Source organism: Silene latifolia, chromosome 4, assembly GCF_048544455.1.
Source record: "Silene latifolia isolate original U9 population chromosome 4, ASM4854445v1, whole genome shotgun sequence".
NCBI classification, from domain to species: Eukaryota; Viridiplantae; Streptophyta; class Magnoliopsida; order Caryophyllales; family Caryophyllaceae; genus Silene; species Silene latifolia.
Window position 1 is genome coordinate 32,505,775 of NC_133529.1, and position 6,000 is coordinate 32,511,774.

The 6,000-nt window shown below is 40.9% G+C and overlaps 1 non-coding gene across 1 annotated transcript; it reads left to right on the plus strand.

The window, feature by feature from the left end:
* Positions 1-5,512: 5,512 nt before the first annotated feature.
* On the plus strand, positions 5,513-5,619 carry LOC141654228 (small nucleolar RNA R71). Its single transcript, XR_012547792.1, has one exon. It is a non-coding gene; the product is annotated as a small nucleolar RNA R71 (small nucleolar RNA).
* The last annotated feature ends 381 nt before the right edge of the window (positions 5,620-6,000 follow it).

Here is a 6,000-nt window from a genome sequence, read left to right on the forward strand (position 1 = left end):
GATGCAACTAACATTTATACATCCTAATGCATATGATTCTACCAACTAATATGCCATATAAACTAAATGCAATCCTAAGTTCACATTGTTTTACCGCATCAATCAAAATAAAGCCACATAGTCATTAACATAAAGAGGAAAAAGGAGATTGGAAAGATCATACCATGCGGTCTTCAATATCCTCATGTCTCGGATGTGGCGTAGTCAATCAAAGTGAACAAGGATAAAACAAACACAATATATACAAGACAATATATACAAAGGAAATGAACTTGTTTTTGGTTTTTCAAATTTTTCAAATTTTTATGGTTTTTTGAATAAAAGTTAAGTGTTAGAATTCCCATCCCCACACTAATATGGGCATTGTCCTCAATGGCCAAAATGATGGAAATTATGCAAAAATGATGCATGATTTCTATACTAAATGCAATTCTACACTAAGCTATACTACATGATGCATGGGTTTTTGTTATGACGGAGAGGATAATTTAGATTACCTCCCGTTGTGTATGCATCAACTTCCCCAAACCAAATAAGACACTATTGCTAATGTCAAAGGATGGGTATAGTTCATGCACACACTATGCTATGCATGAAACTAGATTTATCATTTTGGATTTTACAAATGGGAACAATAAAGAACACCTCAATGGTACCGAGGTGTGAGTCCTTTGATGTTGCTAGGACTAAACCAACAATGATCAAAATGAAATAAAATACAAAGAGATATAGACAAACCGTGGGAGAGTAGGAGTCTCCAAGGCTAGTCTTCCATCATGCTATCATCATCACTTCCCTCAAGAGAAGTAGAGATATTACCACTTTCCTTGGTACTTTCTTCATCACTTTCCTCATTATCATTTTCACCATCTTCACCATCCCTTTCTTCATCTCCACTTGCTTCTTCCTCAATATTATCATCAATTTCTTCACCATTTCCAACAACCTCATTGTCTTCCACCACGTCCCTAGATGCACCCGGAAATAAGGCTTCTCTATCCGCCCAACTAGGCAAAGGACAAGAGGGATCAAGGAGTCCTTGCCTAGCTAAATGTAAGAGGGGAGGATATTGAGCCAAATAAGCATTCTTCCGATCTTTGTAGGCTTGCTTGTGCATTGCTTGCATAAGAAGAGTGACATAGTCTTTCCCAATTTCAATTCCTTGTGGTTTGAATTCTTCATACACAAAGGGGTAAGGTGGTATAACAATGGAAGAGGAGGGGGTTTCAAGATCACCCTTTTGTTGTTGAATGATGTACTCGGCTTCTTTGGATAGGGGAAGTAGATAGTTGGTCCGGTGGACACTTAGACGGCAAATCTTCGCGGGTAAAGTGAATGATCGAGCCTCACTAGTTAGCCATCCATACTTAGTGTCAAGGGGGTTATGAGCAACCCACTTGAACTTGTGAATCATAATAGGCATATCGACAAGATGGCCACCCCCCTTTGCTTTGTACTTGCTATCCTTATTGAAATTAGGATCAAAGTGCTTAGCTAGGAGTGTGACTAGGCCGCCATTGACAATAACGGTCGTACCCTTCTTCCCACTATCAACATTAAGCCATCTATCTACCAAGAGCCTCAAGGAATTGTAGGGCTTGGTGTGAATTCTTCCGATATTCAAAGCCGATTTAAGGAGAATAAAATCAAGTCTTGTGAAATGATTGGTGTCTTTCCTAGCAATTATGGTATTTCCCACAACCTTGTGCCATACTCTTATGCCCGGATGATGGACCAAGAGAGCACGACATGCATGAAAATCCTCAAATTTCTTACCAGAGATTGCCTCCCAAAGAGGCTCGGGATCATACTTCCCATATTGCTTATAATATTTATGTTCATCGCTAAGACCCAAAATTTCACCCAATTCCGGAAAGGTAATGCGTCTACTAGTGTTATCTAGACGAAACTCAATATTTTCCCTATTCTCAACTTTTGTCACTTTTAAAGAACTTAAGAATTCCAAGACAAGGGAGGGGTATGTTACTTCCTTTATTTCAAACAATTTCTTCAACCCCATGGCTTTGAAAAAGGCTTTTGTTTGTTCAAGAACCCCCAATTTTTCCAAGGTATTTTGACAAACGAATTTGGTGGATTGAAAAGATTTCATAGCAAACTTGACAAAGGTATTTCTATGGGTATCGGAAATGACATTTACCTCCGGATAATGCAAAAGTTGATTAATTACCGGAGTAGAAGGTGTTGATGGTCCCATAGAAGGTTGTTGTTGTTGTTGCACTTCCAAGTTTGGTGTTGATACCACCATTGCCAAAGCTTTCTTTGTTTGGAGAGCTTTTTGCCTTTGAGAGAGAGCCTTTGCCTTTGGTGCCTTTGTTGGTCCCTTGGTTCTTGCCATTTGATGAACTAACCAAGAAAAGAATCAAAAATCTTCAAATTGTAGAATGCCCAAATCGATTTTGAAGGTGAAAGGCTTTGCCTTTATGAGAACAAAAATCGACTCAAAGGGTGACGATTTTGTGCTTGGTTTTGATTTTTGATGAAGGATGAATGATTAATTTGTTGTTGGAAGGATGGTTTGATTTGATTTTTGTGGATTTTGTTGAGGGTTTTTATTTTTATGATGGAAGGGTGAGGGTTTTGATTTTGTGGGTAGTGTTTATGAAGGAAGGAATGAAGGTGGGGTGGGTTATAAGGAAGTCGACAATTTCAAAACGCAGGGACAATCCGTGCGGATTGGGCGCAATCCGTGCGGATTCTACAGCTTCAAAATTTTCAAAATCCCGCCTAGAGACGGGCGGATTCTGGGGAATCCGCTCGGATTCTTCTGTGATGGGACGGGCGGATTTTGTGCAGGACGGACGGATTCTAGTCCAGAGATTTTTCTTTGTTTTCTTCAGTTGCAAGACGGGCGTCTTGTATAAAAGACGGACGGATTCTGTGAGACGGGCGTCTTTCCAGAAATCCGCTCGGATTCTTCAACAGTCAAGAATTCTTCAATTTCAGCTCAGCTCAGGACGGGCGTCTTCTCAGGACGCTCGGATTTTTGCCGCAGACGGGCGGATTCTCAGGAGTCCGCTCGGATTCTGGTCCTTTGTACCCGGATTCACTTCATTCGTGCACAATGCATTTCCCTTTACCATTCTTCCATTCTTCTTCATTTCTTGTGTTCTTCATTGTGGGGGCACTACTAAGGCATGAATGGCCTAGGCAATTGCCATCCCCACACTAAGGTAAAGCACTACACATCAATTGAAATTGTTAATCCCTCCCTCACTTCTCTCTTTCATGACAATTATTTTGATCAAGGTAAATAAAAATCCAAAAATGACAAAAAATGCAATACAAGAATTGAAATGTAAGTTAGGGAGTTAGAAATATTTACAAGTGGTGGTTTAGGGAGGACTCCACCAAACTCTCATTCTTGATGAGATGTCAAGGGGGCATGTTCAAGGTGTTGTTGATGTTGCTCAACACCTCGAAGAAGTAATTAAAAGCTTGTTCATTGTTATGGTAGAGGTCCTCAATAGACCGTGGCCCTTGTTGTTGATCATGATCGATGGCATGCCCAATGTAGGGATTAAAGATCCCTTCAAATTCGTCGTCCCAAAGACCACAAACTTCATTGAGTTGATCATTTAAAATCTCTTGCTTAGATGGAGACAACTCTCCCAATTTCTTCTCTTGGCCAATGAGGCCATCCTCTTCTTCCTTGGTTGATTTTGATGAGCTTTGCAAGCTCTCCTTGTCACAATTCACTTGCTCTTTGAATGGAGCATCTTCAACTTTCTTCCTCCATTGGAGTTCCGATTTCTTGCTCTCATCCTTTCGGCTATAATGATCAATCATGAAACATGGCTCATGCAAACGAGGAGCTCTCATGGTCTTGTCAAGATTAAAAGTTATGCTTTCATCTCCCACTTCTAGAGTGAGCTCTCCATGTTTCACATCAATCACCGCACCCGCGGTGTGTAGGAAAGGTCTTCCTAAGATGATTGGAATGTTGGAATCTTCCTCCATATCAACAATGACAAAGTCTACCGGGATGAAAAACTTCCCAATTCGCACGGGGACATCTTCCCATATCCCTAATGGTGTCTTTGTCGATCTATCGGCCATTTGAAGAGTGATATTGGTGCATTTAAGCTCTCCCATTCCCAACCTTTTACTCACCGAGTACGGCATGACACTCACACTAGCCCCTAGATCACATAAGGCTTTGTTGATCGTTGTGTCGCCAATGGTACACGGTATTGAGAAGCTTCCCGGATCCTTTAACTTTGGAGGTGAACTCCCTTGAAGTATTGCACTACTCACCTTAGTGAAGGCGATAGTCTCAAGTTTCCGGATCGACTTCTTCTTTGTGAGGATATCTTTCATGTACTTTGCATAGGCCGGAACGTGATTGATTAATTCCGTGAAAGGAATTGAGACTTCTAAGTTCTTCACAATTTCCATGCACTTTCCAAGTTGATCATCAAATTTGGGCTTGGCTTGACGACTTGGAAAAGGAAGTCTAATCACAATGGGCTCCTTTTCTTTGGCTTTGTCTTCATTTTTCTTCGAACTTTCTTCTTTTGATGATTCCCCTTCTTTGGGACTTTGCACAACTTCTTCCTTTTCACTAGCTTTCACAACTTCATCCTCAACTTGCTCCTTCGGTGCTTCATATCTTGTACCACTTCTCAAGTGAATGGCACTAACCGTTTCATGTCTAGGGGGATTACTTTGAGGTGGTAATTGCCCCTTTTGTCTTTGTGAGCTTGAAGATGCTAGTTGAGTCAATTGTGTTTCCAACATCTTGGTGTGAGCTAGAATGTTGTTGATGGTGGTGTCTTTTGCTTGGCTATCTTTTTGCATTTGAGTGAAAAATTCTTGTTGATTCTTTTGCATTTGGAGGACCGCTTTTTGGACATCAAAACCTTGGTCATTGTGGTGATTGTATGGATTTTGATTTTGGTAACCTTGGTTTTGATTGTAAAAGGATCTTTGATTTTGATTTCTCATGGGTGGTGGAGTGTATGTTGTTTGAGGGTTTTGAACATTTTGGCTTTTGTATGAGAGATTTGGATGGAACTTGGTGTTTTCATTGTAAAAATTTGAATAAGGGGTGCCACTTTTGTAAGCTTGGAAAGCATTAACTTGTTCGGTTGTTCCCCTACACTCACTTGAGTCATGACCCATAGTTCCACAATTCTCACATATCCCACTTGGGATTGATGAGGATGCCGTCATGGCATTGACATGATGCTTTGATGATTTTGAGTTTTCCTCAAGTTTAGCCATAGCTTGTTCAAACTTCAAGTTGATTGTGTCAATGTGAGCACTAAGTTGAGCACCCAATTGAGTAACGGAGTCCACTTCATGCTTTCCTCCTCTAGTAGCCTTGCGAGGTCTACTATATTGTGAATTATGGACCGCCATTTCCTCAATCTTGTTCCATGTTTGATTGTCATCAACTTCGGTGAACATTCCATTTGATCCCATATTGAGAATGTTCCTTGAATCTTCATATAAACCATTCCAAAATTGTTGCACTAAAAACCATTCGCTAAGTCCATGGTGAGGACATGAGCGACAAATACCTTTGAACCGCTCCCAAGCTTCATACAAAGATTCTTCATCCCTTTGCTTAAAACCCGTAATTTGAGCTCTTAGCATGTTAGTCTTTTCCGGTGGGTAGAATTTTTGTAGAAAGCTAGAGCCAACTTCTTCCAAGAATCTATTCCAAGGGTGGCCTTATCAAGGCCCTTCAACCATTGCTTTGCGGTGCCGATTAACGAAAAGGGAAATAAGACCCATCTAATTTGGTCTTGAGTCACGCCCGTTTGAGAGATAGCTTCACAATAATCGCAAAAGGTTTCCATATGAGAATGAGGGTCCTCACTAGGCATTCCCCCGAATTGGCTCCTCTCAACTAGTTGGATGAAGGCGGACTTGGCAATAAAATTACCGGTGAGATGTTGCGGTGTAGGAGTACCATTTGGTAGATCCTCCTCGGTGGGTATAGAGTGTGACGAGAATTTAGGCATTGTAGGTGGA